This window comes from Trichosurus vulpecula, chromosome 1 (genome assembly GCF_011100635.1).
Source record: "Trichosurus vulpecula isolate mTriVul1 chromosome 1, mTriVul1.pri, whole genome shotgun sequence".
Lineage (NCBI taxonomy): Eukaryota > Metazoa > Chordata > Mammalia > Diprotodontia > Phalangeridae > Trichosurus > Trichosurus vulpecula.
The window spans coordinates 74,749,728-74,771,130 of NC_050573.1; the positions used below are offsets into that span (position 1 = coordinate 74,749,728).

At 44.0% G+C, this 21,403-nt stretch overlaps 1 protein-coding gene across 3 annotated transcripts in view; it reads left to right on the top strand.

Moving 5' to 3' along the window:
- The first annotated feature begins 9,210 nt into the window (after positions 1–9,210).
- Positions 9,211–21,403, top strand: part of RFX1 (regulatory factor X1) — a 36,837-nt gene continuing 24,644 nt past the window's right edge. For 2 of the 3 annotated variants that reach the window (XM_036741034.1, XM_036741033.1), the window contains exon 1: positions 9,393–9,436. The gene's annotated coding sequence lies outside the window, so the exon portion shown is untranslated. Of the gene's footprint in view, positions 9,437–21,403 lie in introns of all 3 variants that reach the window. The other variant, XM_036741032.1, reaches the window with a different exon arrangement.

Below are 21,403 nucleotides of genomic sequence, written 5' to 3' on the forward strand. Positions count from 1 at the left end.
TGTAGTTAGGGCATGGGCCTGTTAGTTCAAATCCAGCTTCAGATATTTAAATGCAATTTATTTATTTAACATATTTGGTTTTCAGCTAGATATTTAAAGCTATATGACCTTGAGCAACTCAATCTCTGTCCCTCAGTTTCCTCACCTGTAAAACAGTGATGATAATAGTACCTACCTCCCAGAATTGTTATGAGGACAAGTTAATATTTGCAAAGTGTTTTGCAAAGCTTAAAGTGCTATATAAAAGCTAGCTATTATTTTCTAAATGCCATCTATGATTGAGTTAGCTTCTTTGGACTGCCATATCCCATACAATTTTCAGTTCATGAACACCACCAAATCTTTTTCATGTAAACCACTTTCCAACCATACTTTTCCCATCCATTACTTGTGCAGGTGATTTTTTTTTAATCCAAGTGAAGGATTTTAAATTTATCTCAATTTAATTTCATCTTATTGGATATGGTCCCTCATTCAAGCTGCCAAAAATCTTTTTAGATCCAGACTGTCATACAGTATATTAGCTATCCTTAGCTCTGGGTCATCGGAAATTGGATTTAAAATGTCATCTATGCCTTCATCCAAGTCATTGAGAAATGTCAAACAGCTCAGGACCAAAGACATCTAGATGGTCCCTGAGGCACTCCTTTCCAAGCTGACACCAACTAATTAATGACTCACCCTCTGGGTCTGGTCATTCAATCAATTCAGAATCTACCCAGCTGTACTCTCACCTAACTCATATTTTTCCATCTTGCCCATGAGGACAACATGAGGGAAATTCTGCTTTTCTGATATATAATGTCATTGATCTGCCAGCCTAGAAACTTGTCAAAAAAAGGAAAGCTTTTGTCATCTGACATAACCTCTTTTCTTTGTAAAGTTGTATTACCTTTTTCTTTTCTATCACAGGAATTTCCAGGATATAACTCACCTCCTCCTATAACTCATCTCCTCTCCCTCTGAATCTTTTGTTTAAAAAAAAAGAAACTAAGCAAGTGAATCTGATAAATTATTCAAAGCTCTGCACCAATTGTCTCCCATCTTTCTAGAGACCTATGGACCTATTTTCTCTCCTGGGTCAAGATCAGCATGACCTGGAGTAAAACACTAGAAATTAGGGCTATGGGATTCACATCATGACTCAAACACTGATTGTCTCCTTCCTCTGGGCTTCAGTTGCTTTCTCTGCAAATAATGGCTCTTGGGATTCAGCGGGGACCAAGATTTGAGTTCTATGCATTAAGATATGTGTGGTTGGTGGCTGTCTAAATCTATATACGGCTTGAATGGCTCTGCTTGAAATGTGGCATAGATATCTGACCTGGGATCTCTCTAAAAGGGAGCTGGAGATCCCAGGTGAGCAGAAGGAAGGCAGTGGCTGGCCATTTGCTCTTTCCCTCACTTCTGTCCAAAACAGGTAGTGAGCTAGAATTTTATCTCTCCACCACAACTCAAATACTGGTAGTCTAGGGGTATAATACTTTGGGGCCCACTTTCTCTGATCACTCTTCTCAAGGACAGGGTAGCACTTAGCTTATTACTTTTACCAACTAAGCTCCCACCAAAAACTGGTTCCAGAAAAGACCATCGTGAATAGCTAATACATTTCTTTATCAAAGTAAACAGTTAATAAAAAGTAGGGGAGCTATACAGATTAATAATAGCAGCTGGCATTTATATAGTGCTTTAAGATTTGCAAAGCACTTTACAAATATTATGGTAGGGAGGAGGAATAGACCAAAGAATAAACAAAATTTAAGGAGTTCTTCAGCTGGAAGTGAAATAAGAGCTCAACTCAACCAAGGAGAGAAATAATCTCACCAAGGGGATTACAGTCATTTTAGTCTCTAAAGCTGTAAACTCTGAAAGTCAAGTGATCTCGGAGGCCTGAGGGCTGCCTAAGGGATCCAGCGAGATCTCCAGTTCACTGATGGCCTCTCTTGTTCTCCAACAAACTGAAGTCACATCTCTCTCACCCAGGTGCGTAGAACTCAGTCAAAGGACTTGTTTTAAAAAACCACCTCAGGAGTGGGCAGACGTGTTAGATATGGGAAGTGAAAATTCCAATTCAGTTCAATAAATATTTATTAAGTAGCTACTGCATTACAAAATATTGTGCTGGGTACCACAAAGATGAACACTAATGGCTATACCTCTTCTCAAGGAATTTATAAGTCATATACATCTATATGGCATGTATCATCAGAGCAAGACACAAAGTAGCCTGTGGTAAGCGAAAATCAATTGACATTTATTAAGTGCCAAGCACTGTGCTAAGTACTGAGGATACAAAAAGAGGCAAAAGAAAGTCCCTGCCCTCAAGGAGCTTACAATCTAATGGGAAAAGAAGAAATCCAGCAAAGTGTAAGACTGAGAAGGGAGAGTCAATTGCCATTTGGAGATATCAATATAATTTTTACTTAGCACCTTAACCATGCATTTCAGTCAGACTTCATCTAGAGAATTCTGTTCAGTCCTTGGAGTCACATTTTTTAGGAAGGACATTAGTAGGCTGGAAAATGTCCCAAGTAAAAGATTACGCCATAGAAGACTGGATTGAAGGAACTGGGGATGTCTTAGAGAAGACTTAGAGGGGCATTTTAGGTGTCTTCAAGAATTCAAAAGGCTGTCATGGTGAAGCAGGATTTAGAATTATAGGACAGGAAGTCCACTAGTGCAAGAACCAGATTAAAATGCAATTGGAAAATACTTAACAAAATAAATAAAAATACAATTAAACATAGTAACACTACATTTTAAAACTAAATCAATATCCGGCCCACAGGGATCCTAAGGTACTGGATTAGTGGCCACTCATTTCTATTTGAGTTTGACACCACTGAGGTAGACTACAACGAGTGAGCTAAGTCTAAGGCTAGGGTGTAGAGGGCCCTGAATGGCAGAATCACTGAATCAAGTTAGTGAATGAAGCTCAAGAAGTTTCTATGAATGCAATATTCCTTCGAAAATACTCCCAACAACTGGTTAATGTGGTCTGCTTAAAGACCTTCCAATGAGCTTTCACCTAGAGGCAGATCATCTTTCCTGAGATATCTATAAAGCACTTAGCACAGTCTGATTCATAGTAGGTATGTAACTGCTTCTTTCCTTTCTGGCTTCAAATTCTTCAACTAATCCTCTCAGGACATGTTTTCTAGTACTCACCATCCTGGTTTACTTCAGAATCTTCCTCATTCTCTAAGTCTTTCCTAAAACATGATGTCCAGAATTGAGGATGGTTTTTCAAATGAGCCTGACAGAGCACGTATATATAGTAAACACTTAGTTCCTCTCTTCTTCTAGACAATAATATAACTGGATTCTGTCTAGAATAAAAACAGCTGTGTTGGGTGCCCTATCACACGGTTGATTCATTTAACTTGTGGTCCCCTAAAGTCCCCATATTTTCTCTGGTTTTCACATTGTGTATTTAGAAAGTTTCTTTTGGAACTCAGGTATAGAAATAAACATTTATCTCTATTAAATGTCATCCTATTGGGCCTATTGGTTTGAGCATGTTTTGAATCTGGTCTGTTAGACTCTAGCCCAAGTTAGCTAACCCTCTAAAAGCTCTATTGCATCTGCAAACATGACATGCATATACATTATCACCTCTTGCCTTCATAACGTTGGATCCACCCCGTAGAAAAGCTCCTCCTTTCTTGAGGGCATCAATCATCTCCAATTTCAAATTTGTACCCCTAGCATATTAAGTGCCTGTCAATTGCCCTAGCACACTAACAGGCACTTAATATCTGATGATCAATAATAATGATCAATAGCAAACGGCCAACGTACGGGCTAGCTCCCTGGGGGGTTTACATCAGAGACTTTCCTCTAAGGTGACCAGTACTGACTCATTAATGACTCTTTGGATTCAGTCATTAAACCAGTTCCAATCCTATTAAACACTGCACTGTATCACCTAGCCCATGGAAAGCTTCTCTGGGTTATCACAAACATATGCAAACAAAAATGCCTTGTTCAAATCTACAGTATTCCTCTGTACCAATCTAGTTTCCCTGGCAAACAAGGGGAAAAAAGAAATGCAAAGTTGTCAGGTCTAACATGTCTAAGGTGGGTCTTTGTGATCACACTTCCCTCCCTAAGTGCTCACAAACCAATTCCTTAATAGTGTTTTCTACGATTTTTCCAAAAATAGAACTTGAGCTTACCAGTCAATAAGAGTTTGCAGGCTCTGCCTCATTCCCTTTTTTGAGAATTATAGCAACAACATTTGCCCTTCTCCAACCCTGCAGCACATTTCTTATTCTCTGCAATCTCACAACCAAAAAAAGAGAAATAGTCTTTGATCTCTAGAAGCTTACATTCTACTGGAAGCAGGGAAGACTCATAGTTGAAGGAAGGGAGGAATAAAACAAAACAAGGCAAACATTTGACATCCCAAACAAAGAGAAGGAAGAGGGCAAGAAGAGAATGAGATGATGAGAGGTGTAGACAAGAGGTATCAAATGTTTCCCACTGGCACCTTTTAGGGTCAGCAGTCACATCTACTCAAAAACATTATTAAGATGTAGTCTGTTCAGGCCTGGGTGACTTGAATTGGGGACAGGTACTTATAACACCAGAGGCTATATTTCTTTCCCCTTATCATGAGGGTTTCCATTCCCTGCTAACAATTTTTTTCTATCCTCATCCCAAGTTGATAATTTCACTCTAACACAACACCAATACTACAATACTTGTGATACGGTGAAAGAACCATAGTACTTGGTCTTGGGTGTTGAGGTTGATTCAATAAATGCTGAAGATAATATATGACAATCACTATTTCCTGGATTTGTCAGACCCACTTGGGATGTTGTAATGGGGATTTGGGGGGAGGCTACAGACTGGCCATCTGAAATTCTGTACAAGTAAGTTTTCTTATTGAATTAAACGGAATTGATCTTGTGTTACATGCCAGGGTGGGGGCAGTATATAAATGCTGGAGCATGCTCTCTGCCTTCATGGAGTTTACAATCTATAGAGGGATAAGGCACATAAATGAATGCAATCCCAATTACCATTATAATTGTTGCTGCTCTCCAAAGCTCTTCCTCTACTTTACCTGATTACCAGGTGAGCTCAGTACATGAGTTTGTGGTTTACACTGCGAAGGTTTTTGAGCAGACAAATGACAAATAAGTAGTGAACTGGGGAAGATTCTTGAGTCAAAGGTGTGCAGGATAAATCTGAGAGGGAAAAGACTGGCTTGGAGGTGAAGAGAACAGTTAGGACAGCACTATAATAATTTAAGTAAAGATGAGAGCCTGAAATTAGAGTGATGGAAGTGAGGCACAGACAGGAGGAGGTCATGGATCGACAGTGGAGAATGATGAAGCCAGGAGACCAGTTAGAAGGGTACTAGAAAAACTCAAGCAAGAGATAATGAGGGCCTGAACTCAGCTTTCACGTAGACCCACCGATGGTGCTTGAAGAGAGGGAGTCTACACAAAGGCAAAGGAGCGAGAGGGCACGCCAAATAAATTTGAGATATCACTGGGATATCTAGTTGAAAATGTCCCAGAAGAGTTAAGTAATGTAAAGCGGCAGTGGGGGAGAACCTGACAATAACATTGATCCACATAAAAGATATTGGGGTCTACAGAGAGACTGAGTTCAAATTCTAGTTCTGATCCTTATGTATCAGAACCCACATATATATCTATGTAACCTATGTATCTAACCCTAATATTAGAAAAGTCTAGAGGGAGAAGGCCTTGGACCAGAGCCCTTGAAGAGCATGATGATCTAGCAAGGGAGACTGAGAAGGTACCAACTCATCCAACAGGTTGGAAGAGAACCAGGAATAAGCAGGATCACGAAAACTCAGAGCTCTGGGGGGGAGGCAGGGAGAGAGGGGTTTCAATGATAATGTCAAATGCTGTAGACAGATCAAATAGGAAGACTGATAAATTCAAGGTTTCCAGATCCTTGGTAATTTTGGAGAGGGAAATCTCAGTCAAGAGTCAAAAGTTAATGCCAGATAGCAAAAGACTGAAGAAGAGGAAAGGAAGTGGAGGCAACATAGTTATTTGCATGTTATCTTCCCCATGAAATTGTGAGAGTTCCTAGAGAGCAGGGGGGAAGGGGGAGGTTTCTGGTTTTGTTTTTTGTATCTTCCCAGTGCTTCCACATAGCACCAACCTCTTAATAAATTGACCTTTTTTTTTTTTTTTTAAAAGGAGTGTGAGAGAGGAGAGGAGAGCACAGGATGACAGCCAGAAAGGTTTTTTAAGGATGGGGCATTGGGCCTGTTTGGCTCCAGGGAATGAACCAGTTCAGAGAGGCTGAATTTTGGAGAGAGAATGGAGATAATGGAAGTTGAAACTTGCTGAAGACTGGAGGTATTAGGATCCAAGGACACAAGTGAAGGGTTGGCCAGTTGGCTGGGGGACTGTAGGAAAGGAGTGTTAGAGGATGTCATCAATGACATTTTGAATTGGAGAGAAGAGGAAGCTTACATGTAGAATGGCCTCAGTATTCTCAACAGATGTGAGAAAATCAGCTGAAAAAGAGGGAGAGGCTGAGAATGGAAGAGAAGGTTTGGAATGATTTATGGGAGAACTAAAGAATTACCTTGTTGCAGTGAGGGCCTAGTTAATGTTAGATAACATGATGAAACACACTTGCTCTACTTCTACCTCACAGGTTTATTGTGAGAAAAATGTCATAGAAACCCCTGGTAGCAGGGATCAGAGCTCTATGGGGCTTCAGAGAGGGACACTGAGGCATACAGACTCCTATTGTTTGAAAAATCCAAGGTCATGTCTCCTCCAGGAGACTTGGGCTTTCCTCATCACTGCAAGTTGCTAGCATTCTCCTCAACCCCTGAAATTACTTTGTAGTTTTATTTTATACATTTTGTATTTGCTTACACATTTGGGTACAATGTTGTTTCCCCATACTATTTGTAAGCTTGTTTCATTTTTGCCTGTATTAGTCACAGTACCCTTGCAAAGTTAAATGTTTTTTGAACTGAAGGTTATCTAGCCTATTCATCATTTTACAGAAGGGATCAGAAAAAGAAAGTGCCTTTGGGTCACACAGTTAAGAATAGCAATCAGGACTCGACTCCCAGCATGCCATTCAGCATTTCCAATGAGCCAAGTTATCATCCAAAATATTATTGAGAGTTTGAGTACGGGCTTCTGGGTAGGGTGAATACAGAGAGAGGCTCCAGCCCCCCACCCTCCCAACCTAGCTTAAATTTCCAGTCTAGTTTAAGATAAACCCATTCCCCTCCCCAAACAATCACTGGCAAACCCAGTAAAGTTCACGAACAGTAGGAGGTACAAGAACCAGAAGTCACAGCATATTTTAGAGAGAAGAAATCTCCCTTCCCCCCTCCCAAATCTGGAGTAATAGGGTTTAGTTTAGCTGGTTTTGAAATTTGTATCTCAATAAATTCTACTTCTCCAATTTTAGAATTTTAGAGGCAAAATGCTATGAAGCTGCAGAAGCCAAAACTTTTACTTCAGTCTAAAACTAACCTTTTGTAACCCACACAAGAATGACCATGTTTTCAGGAGACGTTCCTGGTTCTCAGGAAAGGTTCTCTCCGGTGTGTTGGGGTGGAAGGGAAGAAAGGGCAGCCTGAAGAAATCTTCGAAAGCTGTTTTGGAAACAGGCCTTTCTATATATAATAACTAACAATAATAGCTAACATATAGCTTTAACTGCGAGCCAAGCACTGTACTAAGAGCTGCAATGATCATCCCATTTGGTCCTCACAATACTGGGAGGTTGGTGCTATTTATCCCCGTTTTTTACTGAAGAGGAAACTGAGACAGACAGAAATTAAGTTAATTTGCCCAAGGTTCCCATAGCCAAGAAGTGGATGGATTCAAATTTGAACTCAGGTCTTCCTGACTCCAGGCCCAACTGTCTCCATCCACTTCGTCACCTAGATGCCCCAATTTTGGGGGTCCAAAACTGTCTCAGCATGAATCAGATAAAAGCCTAACGGAGAGCTGGAAAAGCCGTCCTTAAAGCACAAGTGCAAACCCATCATGCACAGATAAGCAAGGACGCTCAGGTCCGGAAAAGAAGAGTGGCTTTGCCCAGGGTCTCATTCATATAACAGCCTACGAGGAAAGGATTTTAAATTTTTTAAAAATTGGACCTCTGGATGCCAAACGCAGGATGGCGAGAAGGGGGCGGGGAAGACTGTACTTCCATTCCACCACCTACGGAGCCACGTGCTGGAAGGCTTCCCGGAGGCGCCCGGCTTGCAGACTTGACCTCCTTCGGGGTCCCTAGGGGCGGGGGCGGGCGACAGAGGGGGTGCCGACAGAGCCGCTGTCCGGTCCCGGTTCTGAACTTTGCTTATCTCTCCTCATTACGGAGGCCGCTAATTAAGTCCCCCGCCCATTCAGAAGACCTTTCGAGAGACGGAGAAGTCGCCGCCTGCGAACACCAGATAGCAACCGACGCGGCCTGACAGCCTTGACCTTTCCTGCCCGCCAGCCGGTGGCTCAGCCCCGCGGGGCGCGGGCCGGGGCAGGCAGCCTGGGTTCGGCACAAGGAAGCGCTCGGCGTTCTCCCTCTCACCACAGCGCTAGAGCATTGTGACGTCACGAAGCCACTCCTCCCATTTCAAACAGTAACTACGCAGAGAAGGGGGGCCTGTGACATCACGAATCGGAGAAGGGTGGTGACGACAGAGAGAGGGGCAAGGCTGGTATCTGGTCCTGTAGGGAGGGTGAAAGTAGGAACCCTGTGCCGCAAGATCAGACTACGGTTCCCGCCTGCCCTTGCGAGTCGCGCACGCGCATTACCCCTCTAGCCCACAGGCACGGCCCACTCCTTACTATCTCTTCTAGACTGGGGTGGGGGGGTGTTCTCCTCCTCACTCCCCCCACTTCGAGATGACTGACAGACAACTTAGTCCAATAGGAAGACGTATTCCCAGTAGTAGTCCAATCGCAACCTTATCAGTACTATCTCTTCCCCTACCCAGCCGACTTTCAGGCTTTCTCGCGGGAGTGATGGGCTCCACTTCCAGTCGGAGAGAAGTTCCGTTTGATGGGCGTGGGTGAGGCTGAATCGGGGCGCCGGGCGTTCGAGCGGGCGCTGAAGAGCGTGCCTATAAGCCAATAGTATTGAGACGCTAAAAAACGGACAGCGGCGCCGTCCTATTGCTTCCGGAGCCGCTTCCAATCAGCGCAGGCACCGCCCTCTCATGCCTGACGTAAGTAGGGTGGGTAGCAACAGTTGCCCCGGTGAAGGAAACGGAGGCGCCATAGCCACGGTAGTCGTGGCGACCAAGCAACCCGGCAACGCGAGTCAACAACAACAACCGCCCCGGCCGACCCCCCCCACCCCCCCTGCCCGGCTCCGGGACCCTGGCAAATTCCACCCCCCAAAAAAATCTTCTCCGAGGCCCCCCGGAAACCCCTTCGGCGGACAGAAGGGGGGGAAAGCTGAGGTAACGGGGGCGGCCCCCGGGGCTGCGGGCCGGGCCGCGGGCGGAAAGACAGACGGGGTCTATTGCGGTGGGGTCCTACTGTAATTACAGTCCGGGGGGGGAAGGGGGCGGGCAGTCAAAATGGCGTCTGCGGCGCCCCGGCTGCGGCTTCTCGGGACTGTGCCGTGGGGGAGGGGGGCAAAAGGCGGCGGCGGCGACGGCGGCGGCTGCAAGGGCGCTGCGCTGGAGGGAGGACAACACCCCTTCCCCCTCCCCCCCTCCGCCCTATTGGGCCCGACCCCTCCCGGAAGGGAGGGCACTACCCGCCTCTCTGTGGAGAGTGGCGGGGCGGTGCGGGGGCTTTTATATCGGGAGGTGGGAAGGGGCGGGGCCCGAGAGGCTGAGCCAATGGGAGCTAGGGAGGGGTACGAAGGCGTGGCTAAAGCCGGAGGGCGGGGCCTTCCTGGCAGGTGTGGGCGGAGCTAATAGAGAGGTTGGTTGCCGCGGGGTGGGGGCGGCGGGGTGGGGGGGGGAATGTAGAGAGCAGAAGAGGAAGCCTGGGCAGAAGACAGGGTGGATCCCAGAGCCGTTGAAGTTCTCTTCTCGGGGACCCACTCGACCCCAGTGCCAGTCAACAAAGAGGGTGAAGCCCTTCTGGAAAATGGGCCCTGACATTTCTGGGGACGCTCTAACTTGCAACCCCTTTGTTCGTAATCGACAGCTATTCAATTTTCAAATTGTCAACTTGGTCATAGCTTGGCTGGCTCTCTGGGCCTCAGTTTTCCCCTCTGTAAAATGGGTTGAATAATTCACTTTCCCCCTCCTCCTTTCCAGATATCCAGCCAGTTGTTGTTTTACAGTGGCCAGTGGTTTTCTCACATTCTCACATTCCGTTTTTAAAAAACGAATGTTCTGTTGTTTGCTTGAATTGTGTGTGTGTTACCTGAGTATCTAGCCTTCTCCATTTAAATGCTGATCTCAGCTAAGACTTTTAAGCCCTAGCATGCTTTCCTATTCCTGGGATGACAGATTGTTCAAGGCCTTGAGAAGGTTAGTCCAGCAGTTTCATTGAGGAGCTATTAGCCAAGAAAGGTGGTGAAGGGGCCAGACTTGGTGTTGACTTAAAGGACAGGCCTGGTTCCAAGCAGGCCAGATGTAGTCTGCTCCCAGGGTAGGGAGAGAATGTTTCGAAAACAAGGGAAAGCAAGCTACTTACACTTCTTGTGTTTTGTCAGTGGTAAATCTCCAGTATTCAGATGTGATGACTAATAGGTGTCTCCTTCAAGACATACTTACCATCTAATTTCTTCACCTTTTTCTCCCTTTCAGTAATAGATATTAGGTAATGCATAATGTTATTCTGAAATTTCTCACAGTCCTTGAGCTGCTTCTCTTATCCAGACACAGGTTTTTTTGGTGTCAGTCAAGCCCCAGCCAATGTCAACTAGGCCATTTTAAGCTAGTCACATGTCCCAGAAGAGGTGCCAGCTGTCAGTATCATATGTGCAAAAGTGGGATGCTGTGGTAGGGACAGACTAGCCCAAGAAGTGCATTCAAACCCCTTCTGCAGTTTGGGAAACCAGTTTCTTCCTGCCTATTAGGTTAGAAATAAAATGCCTGTGTTTTGGTCCAGAAAGGAATAACTCCGTTGGTTGGTGTGGGTTCAGTTTGTTAAAGTGGCAGAGAGGCCAGTAGCACTGTGTTTATGATCACTCTGGGGCTCTTCATCAGAGATCAAAGCTGTTTCATTTAAGATGGGAGTTGTAAATCTCCATCTTGCTATTTCTGTCTTATAAAAAATTTAAAATCCTTTTTCATTAAACAAGACCTGACTAAAACCTTATTAGTTTCAGCTTATCCAAATTTTTTTTTCCCCAAACAGAATTCAAGTTTGGGATCTAAGCTTTATAAAAGTAACCTTTAAAAAGGAAATAATGTATTTGATATAAGTTGGCCCTGACTTGAACAAAAGATGATCCCATTAGACAGATGATGAATAAACAGGAAATGTATTCACATCTAGGAAAACCAAAAGACTAAGGAAACCTTAGCATTTCTTGAGAGTCTAGAGTAAGACCCAAGCCCTAAACCCTGAATTTGCAGCATTATCAGGTACTGTATTTTGAGTTCATCATAGCCTTACAAGTTCAGTCTACAAACCTTTTAACTTCTCTTGGCCTAGGTAAAGCCAATATTATCATTAGCAAATCTCTTAGAATTGTAGTGTTCGCATTTTTTTTTAATTTAGGAAAGCAATAGTTTAAGGTAAAACTGCTGGTGATAGTTTGATTTTAAAAGGTTGGAGTGAGAGTTAAGGTATGTGTGTGTGACATGCAAGGTAAAGTAGAAAACTGGCACTTAGTCCAGAAAGTTTGTCCAGAAAATCTCAAGTGTTGGGCTCAGAAGCCATCTGGCCCATCCTGGGTCTGCACAGGAATCTCCTTTAGGACATCTACAATAAATAGCCAGTCAGCTTCTGCTTAAAGGCCTCTACAGTGATTCCTCCCAGAGCAGCCCAATCTACTTTTGAAAAGCTCCAATTGTTAGAATATGGAGCTTTTCTGCAACCTCTTGCTGTTGTTTCTAGTTCTGTCCCCTGCGGCCGAGTAGAATAAGAGGCCCCTTCCAATTCTCCTTTCTGTGGTGGTTCTCTTTTGTGTCATTTCTTCTGATCCTTAAAGATAGCCAACATATCCCTGGGTCTTTTATCTCTAGGTTCAGCATTCCTATTTCCTTCACCAGATCTTAGTCTTCCTGGATACATTCTAGTTTGTCAGTGTTTTTCAATTCAACAAAAATTAATTGGTCCCCTACCATGTACAAAATACTGTGTTAAGGGCTAGGGTTACAAAGAACTCAATAGTGTCTGTCTCCAGAAAGCTTACATTCTACTTCTTATGTCGTATGCCACCCAGAACTGAATACAGTCATGCCAGATACATGGTCTGATCGAGGCAGATCACAGAATTCATTCTGGAACAGTGTACATCTCTGAATATTGCCTAATAGTGGATGTGGAAATTCCCTTTAGCTTTCTGGATAGGAAACATTGATTCTCTTAACTCCTTCCACTAGCCTTGGAAAATAGGGAGGGATTTTTTTCTCCCTATACTTTGGTTCCCAAGATGCTAAACAACTTGCTTGGGTGAGAAAGGAACAGAGCCTGCCTATGCAGTCCTATGCCATGCACTTTCCAAAATGCATCCTTGAGTTGGTAACAAAAGCAAAGCAGCTCAGGAAAACACTAGGAGGGCCTGTCTAGCAATGTCCCATTCTAGAACTGGCATCTCCACCCCTTTCCTTTGAACCACCCTGATTCCTGTGTAGGAGAAGGAAGAGGCAGGGCAGAACCAACCAGGCCCTCCCTAGGATGTCAGATTCAGACAGTTGGCAGTTCCTCCAAAACACTACCTTATGGGGACAGCAAGTAGCTTTCTCCAGAGCCCTCACCTAGGGACTAACATTTTTTTTTGGTTGATTAGTCTTGTGCAACTCTTTGGGATCCCATTTGGGGTTTTCTTGGCAAAGATACTAAAGTGGTTTGCCATTTCCTTCTCCAGCTCATTTTATAGATGAGGAAACTGAGGCAGACAAGGTTAAGATACTAAGTATCTGAGACCAGATTTTCACGGAGTTCCTCTGACTTGAAGGCCAACATTCTATCTACTTTGGCACCAGCTGCCTCAAGCACCTATCACTGGGAGCCTTTATCCAACTCAGCAATATAAGCCTAAGTGCCAGTTACCCAGATAAGGAGTTATTGACATCTAGTCCCTTCTGGGAGGACTACCTTACTCAGAAGGGCCCCAAACACTTCCTAGATGCCATTTGGTTCAGATTAAGACCGAGAGAGAGGCTTAATTTGGTTGGGTCCCTGGAGGTGCTGTCCACAAAAAAAAATTATCTCTAAAATGACAAGGTTTCTCATCTTAGGAGCTCCTGTAAAAATTCATCCATAAGATTTCCTATTAAAAAAACAGGGCAGCTTTTAAATAGTGTTCACCACGTGCCTCTCTTTGCTGAGGTTTAACTTAAGCAAAGTAGTAGACCTAAGTTCTCCTTTGCTAGACCAAATCTTCCCAACTATTAGGCTCATAGTAATTGCTTGGATTTTCCCAGACAGAGGAGTTATTAGGGTAATGGATACTTCACTCCCACTTTCTGCCTCCACTTAGCCCCAACTCATTGACCCTTTTCTTGCTCCTGATGTCTTTCAAACTCATGTTTCCAAAGGGAAGCAAGGGATAGATGAAAGATCTAAAAACTTTTTGGGGTCAGTGCGCTTGAGAAATAACCCAAATCATTGAGGCTCATTTTCTGTCAGGCTGGAATGGCCTGAAGGCCAGATTCCTGGTCCAGCCAACATGGCTTGGAAAGCCTGATTCATCTTCCTCTTAAAAACAGCCATGCTTGTTCTCTGTTCTCTGTGTTCCAAACAAACTGACCAAGCTCCCAGGAACTGTCAGAATGTGGCCTGTTCCATGACAGAGACAGATGGTGGACCTATCCTTTCAGTGGTTAGAGGAACAGAGCCTTCCTGTATGTGGGCACAGGGTATCTTACTTCTGTGAGACTGAAAGCTAACTCCAAGAGAATGCTTTTTCTTCATGTTTGATCAATGCTAAAACATTTGTTCCAAATACTAAAATCCATATCAAATGAGATAAATTTGTGAAGCTTTTAGCGCCAGGCATATAGTAGGTGCTATATAAATGCTTATTCCTTTCCCTTTCCTTCCCCCTTCCCTTTCTTATAGTCCACCTGTGGCCCTGGCTATTACTCTAATCTCCATGAGGAAGTGATTTGAATCAGAACTGGGAAGACCACAAGCTCCCTATATTGCCCTATCCATCCCTCTTCTGGCCCATTACCACTTACATTTGTATGGGGGCGGGGGGCGGAGGAGGCAGCGCCACGTGCTTGGGTCAAGCACTCAAAAGACCAGCTTCAGGAAAAGAACAGAGATCACACTGAATTGAGCCCATGGGCCTTCCAGGATTGCTGTGCCCAGTGGCCCCAAAGCAGTGGTCCAAGGTTGTCCCAGTGATGAAACCTTAAAGTCCTGTATCCCAGCTTCTCTCTTTAGTCTTTTCTGCCTAACACTGATGCAGACAAACCCTTTCTGTTCCTGTCAACACACCTTTCAAGGGGCCCCTAGACTCATAAAGATGCTTCCCTCTTTTGGAAGAAAGGACTCCTTTTTGGTGCTAAGTTCACCTTGTTAAAATTTCAAAAAATTTGAAATCCATGCCTCCCTGCCCACACTTAACATGGTTCTTATCACAACCCCCTGAGCTCAGCCTTTGCAGACTGAAGAGTCCTTGTTTCTATAGTCACTATCCTCAGGCATCAGTCAATTCTCTACCTGCTTGGACTCTTTGGTTTTTTTGTTGTTATGCTTTGAGCATTCTCTAGTTTCATTTAGTCTCCCTAGAGATGTAGCGACAGAGTTTGAGTTATGGACACACCACAGTTTTTTAATTTTTTTTTTTTTGAGGGGAGAAGGCAGGGCAATTGGGGTTAAGTGACTTGCCCAAGGTCACACAGCTGGTAAGTGTGTCAAGTATCTCAGGCCAGATTTGAACTCAGGTCCTCCTGACTCCAGGGCTGGTGCTCTACTCACTGTGCCACCTAGCTGCCCCTGATTTAAAAAAAAAAAACTTTCTTGAAGATGCTTGACATTTTCTTGGCCTTTTTGACAATAGCAGCACATTAGGTTAGGTCAGTGACCTTCCAGTCTATTAACATTTACAAACTTCTCTTCATCCTAAATCTCCCCAACTTCTTTCCATCTTGTTGAGCTCTCTTCAGAAAATATTACTCTGATGACCCTCTCCAGTATTAGCTGCTCCTTCTCCCATGTTCCCCAATACACTGGGCTAGGAGGATGAGTTCTCACCTTCTTTGCTCTTCACAGGCACTTTCAGACCCTCCTTCTTCCACCATTACTCAGAAAACTCCTTTAAGGTTTATTCTATCCATATTACCAAGCTCAAATTCTTGTTGCTTTGATGTACACCAGGCCTATCGTAGGATCGCTCTTTAAGGAAGAGGCAGACCTAAATGTGGTGTAGGCACAGAGAAAAGAACCAGTAATAGGAAAAGAGGAAATATGAGAAAGACGAAATGATAGATGGGGTGAACTCCTGGAGGAGGAGATGGGAAGGACGAAAATCCTTCTTCTTTGAGAATACACAAAAGTGTTCTCAAAGAATTTGTACCTGGCTCATTCAAGCTCACGCTCTCTCTGTCTCCCTCTCTCTCTGTCTCCCATATCATAGTAAAAGACTTTAATTCAATTTAACGAGCATTTGCAGAGTACCAACTATGTGTCAGAGAGGCAGAGTGGTATAGTAGATAGAGAGTTGGCCTTGGAGCCAGGAAGAATTGACTTCAGGCCCTTGCTTCTGACATATGTTGGCTATGCAGTCCTAGGCAAATCACTTAATCTCAGTTCTAGAGGAACTTTCCAAGCCTATAAGTAACAGAGAAGGTTCTGGCATTCCTGAGTAGAAGGAGTACTGTCACTGGGAGTTCCCTGTACCAATGCTAGGCACAGAGAATAAAAATACCAAAACAGCAACTAGTTCTTGACTTCAAGGATCCTACATTTTACTAGAAGTTACCACATATACAAAACCAAATACAGTACAAAGAAAATTGAGGGGAGAGAGGAGACTAACAACGAGGAAAATCAGGAGATGCCATGTAAGCTGAGCTTGGAGGAAAGCAGAGATGAGAAGGGAGTACCTTCCAGCCTTGAGGATCCACATCTGAAAGTGTGCCACCTCTGTGTCACTGAATTCTAAAATGACTTGTCTCCAATCAAAAAATCTCTTTCCATCCATCTCTCCTTCTAAACCTGTTCTTTGGCCTCACCACAGCATCCAACATTTAGTCCCCCTCATACCTCCTGTTCTCCCAGGCCATCATCCCCTACTCTGCCCTGCTTTGGAGTTGTGGTTATTTGGCCTTTCTTTGTATCCCTAGCGCATAGCCCAGTATCTGGCACACAGGTACTAACCAAGTGTTAACTTGACTTGACCCTAGAGTTGACCGGTCTAGCTATGCTTTGTCGTCTACTCTGGAGTCCCTTGCTCCTTCATGATACTACTATTTGTGCCCTGCCAATTCCTAACCCTGCATCACTCCTACTGTCTGCCTCCTCCCTTCATACTTCAGAGCTGCTGTCCACAGCTGGAGGATGTTATTACACAATGCCAGCTGTGGGTCCTTTATTAATTACTTAGTCAACAAGCATTTATTAAGCACCTACTATGTGCTAAAATGACTATTATCTCATCTGGGATCTCACTGCTACACAGCCATCCCTGTATTTTGCCTTGATTGACTATCCCATTCTTTTTAAAGTGTGTTCCAAACCTTCTCTTCTCTCTTTCACCCCCTAAAACCACCCCTACTCCCAGCTGATGCCTTTGCCTCTTCCTTGTCTGAGAATACTGAGGCCATCCCACTTCCCCCCTACTCAATTCCTCAGAATTCCTCTACATTTTCACTCATCCTTGCCTTCTGTATTTTGGTTCTGAGGAAGATAAGGTTCTTCTTATCAAGGCCAATTTTCCACCTGCCCTTCCCATATCTTTCTCCAGGAGTTTACCTCATCCATCATTCCTTCTTTTTTATCTTCATTCTTCCCATTTACTTGTTTTTTCCTCAATGCCTACACCATACTTAGGTCTGCCTTATCCTTTAAAAAAAAAAGCCCTCACTTAAACCTTCTGTCCCTTCACAATGATCATCCCATATCTCTTCTTCCTTTCACTGCCATACTTCTTGAAACAGTTATCTATACTTATTGACTCCACTTCTTTACAACCCTCTCACTTCTTAAAACCTTTGCGGTGTGGCTTTTGACCACACCATTCTGCTAAAGCTGCTTTCTTCAAAGTTACCAATGAGCTCCCTCCCTTTTTTTTTTTTTAATGTTTTTGATACTTTCAAATGCAGGTATCTTCAAGTGATATCTTCATTTCCAAATATATCCCTCTCAAATTGGTCCATTCCTTGTAACAAATACTAAAAAACAAAGAAAGTGGCAGATGAGGGATTGAGGGGTGCGGGGAAGGCAGTTTAGCAAAACTAACCAGCACTTCTACTGATTTTGAGAGTGTAGGCAATGTTCCACACCCATAGTCCCCCACCTGTACAAAGAAAGAAAGTACATCTTCCTAAGGACTAGGCTTGATTGCTAACTGACCTTTAGCTGCTAAATCTCATGGTCTTTTCTTAGCTCTCCATCGTCTTTTGCATTTCCACACTTATGACACTGGAACACCCCCTTCTTCAGAGTGGGAGGAGTTCTTCCTTGGCTTCTTTTGTGATGCTTCACTTTCCTGGTTCTTCAACCTAATTGACTATTTCATATCAGTCTCTTTTGTTAGACCATCTCCTGTCTCCTGACCCCTTATTTTGGGTGTACCCCAGGGCTCTATCCTCAGCTTTCTTCTGCGTTCTCTTTATACCCTCTTGGTTGGTGCTTAATAATCTTATCTGCTCCCATGTTTTATTTCTGGGTAAATGACTCCCATGTCTACATGTATTGCTCTAAGCTTTCTCCTTAGTCCAGGCTCGTAGCACCAGCTGCTGCTAGACATTTCCAGAGTGTCCCTTAGGTATCTCTAAAAGCACTCATCTCCCCCTAAAACCCATCTGTTCCAACTTCCCTATTTCCATTGAAGGTTCTCTCCTATTATTATTCATCCAGGTTCATAAACTGAGGAGTCATGCTTGACTCTTCCCTCTCCATTCCCCAATCCAGTATCCAATCACTTCTGTCTCCACAACATCTCTCACAGCTACTCCTTCTTCCCACCCAGTCAGTCAAATAAGCATTTATTAAGCACCTCTTGTGTGCCACATACTGTGCTAAGTACTAGGGATACAAAGAAAGGGGGGAAAACCGTCCCTGCCCTCCAGGAGTGTTGATTCTAAAGGGGGGAACAACATGTAAATAGATCTAGTAGAGATGTGACCACTGCTCTAGATCAGGCCTGCATCACCTCAGCTGGACTGTTCTAATGGCCTCAGAACTGGTTTCCCTTATTTACTCCCTCTCTTTTCTGACACATCCTTATCTGTCTGCTGAAATCTTCCTCATGCTCCGTTTTTTCTTTCAGTCCCTCCCTCAGAAACCTCTCCTGCTCCCCACTGCTTCTGAGATAAAACACAAACTTCCAGTCCTGGGTGGTACCTACCTACCTTTTTAACCTCTGTACTTTATTAACTTGACCTTCCAGCCCAATAAGGCTCCCCTCTCATCCCCAAGCTCAGCATGTCTGTGACCTGCCTCTGTGTCTCTGCACTTGTACAAGTTGTTCAGAATGCTCAGACCCCAGATTCCTGAAATGAATACATTCTTTCCTCATCGGTACCAATCAGTCATTGAAGCTCCACTGGGCTTCAGCCCATTTTCTCTCCTTCCACTTCTCCTTCCCTTTTTAATTACTTTGCATCATACTTATTTTTGTACATACAATATTATTCCAATAGAATGTAGGCAGGGACTATTCCGTGTGTCTTTATATCTCCATGGCCTTACTCATTATAGACACTTGAATGTTTGAATTATATTGTTAAGAAACAGGCCACATGACTTGAATATGCCTTTCCTGAATTCTGTGGATAGCCCCGATAGTCTGAATGAACCCTCAGAGAAGAGAACTGACTTTTTCTGTGACTGCCCCTCAGGCAGCTACGGAAGCTGCCTGCAGCTTTGGCCGATTGATGGACTCCGACTGCATCTCAAGTACTGCCTTCTTATTTTGGTGCTACATTTTGAGAGGCAGCTAGCATATGGAAAGGTCTGGAAACTGTACCACATGAGACAGAATTGAAAGAAATGGGATCTTTAATCAAGAAAAGAGAAAGATGAGGAAAAATGTAATAAAAGCCCCCAGACCTCTGAAAGGTCATGTCATGTCAAAGAGGAAATGGGTTTGTTCTGTGCTGCTCCAGAAGGCAAAACCAGCATCAAAGGGTGATTATTAGAGCAAACAACAGAATGCCTCCAGTAAGCGTGAGAATCTAGTCAGCAATCTCTGATGCTGATGTTGTAGAAGTTTGGGAGGCATGTTGACCTAGGTAATGTTTAAATTCACTTTCACTTTTAAGACTGGATTTTCTTGAGTATTTTTTCCAACCTCTGGGCTGGGAAGAATAACTACAGTTAGGGCCTCCTTGGGCTTTTGGGTCCTGCTGCCTCCTTAGATGGGGATTGATTGATGAATAGAGACTGAAGGAGCTAATTGTGAACAGTCCTGCTGTGAGGGCCAAAGAGGTACAGGTGTACCTCATCAGGAAAAACAAGAAAAGGAAGGTGATAGTTTAACAAGGCTGATCTTTTCAGGATTCCCAGAAAGAGCCTGAAGTCTAGGCCCTCTGGAAACAGAAGTGGACTGTAGGAAATAGGCAGCTCTTAGCCAAAGACAAGACGGAACGGATATGACTGACTAACTCCATCCCTAACAGCAGCAAGATCAAATTAATGGCCTTTCTGCAGACTGGAGTCTGATTTGGGAGGTTGAACTCTTTCTTTCCCTTTCAGCTCAATATCTTATCTGTACTTTAACCAAACCTCCCCAGATTCCGTACCACATTCAGAATGATAAGGGTGACAGGTTATTATCTTACATGCAGGAAGAAACAGAATTTCAAATGACCTTTCCATAGGAGAAGCAGAATGAAATTGGAAAACACTTTTAGCTACTGAATAGAAAAGTCAGGCTGGAAGAGCTAGGTGTGCTCCCCCAACACACACACAATGTGTTCAACTCTAAACTATCTTCTGGTTTGTAACTGATCTCATAGGAAAAGTGGTCACTTGGTTAGTGGGCCACTCATGGACCAGGAAGTGGACACAAAAATGATTGGCCACTCTCTTCTTGAAAAAGAGCCAGGGGTCCAACAGATATCAGTGAAAAGTTTTCCAGCAATCAGATTTGTTCTCTTTAGCTGGAAGGTCAAGGATGTCAGAGTAACCATGTAGACCTGTCCTTAGTGATTCCTTGGAATTGGCAAGCCTCATTTCAGACTTGGGGAAATGGAGGCCAAAGAAAAGTACCTGTTAACCAGGTTAAGACAAAATAGTTCATTGGCATCCTCCGGTATCTTTCTGGTTTATGGTGATTCATAAGCGTTCTTTTGCCCTAGTATCCTCTGGGCTAGGGAACTCTGCGAGATAAGGCAATAAAGGAATTATTTTCACTTTGTTACTGAGGGGGAAAATGAATTACAATAAGTTGCTCACAGGCCCACCCTATGAACTTCAATGTCAGAACTAGGAATTAACTCCAAGACTTCTGTTTCTAATCCTGTGATTCTAGGTGGCTGAGAGTCAAGGAGACTTGACCTGGCCTAGGCAGCTGCTGGGAAGGCAAAGGTGGGCAGTGTTCTCATTTCAGGAGACAAATGGCAGGGTTTGCGGCAGAGGCTACTGCTAGAAAGAGGTGCCTCTTTCTCCCCACCACCCACCAGACCTAGAGGTGGTATGTCCTTCCTTTGAGGAAAAGCTAGACTAGAATGAGGCTCTTTACCACATGCCCCTTAATTACTGCACTTCGAGCATTTCCCTGACCCAAACCAGTATCTTTGATATAGTCTCAGTACAGAATTATGCCTGTTCAGCAAATGGGAAAACTAGAGGTTCCAGATGGGCAGTGGCTTTGATGCCATGCCAGAGGCTCTATAGGGAGGGTCCAGAGCAATTCTCCTCAGATGTGAGAGGACGTTTCTGCTCTAGCCATTAGGAACCATGATCTCCTAGACGTGGTCTCACAACTGGTTGCTAATAACTAAGCATTTTTGTTAATCAGTTTTACTAGGGAAAAGAGATTTTAAATATTCTCTTTGGCCCTTCCAACCCCCCCTTGATGTCAAATGCCTTAGGAGGCAGCCTGATGCAGTGGAAGGAGTGCTCACTGTCTCTGACATCAGAGGCTATGGTTCAAGCCCAGCATGGACACCATCCCC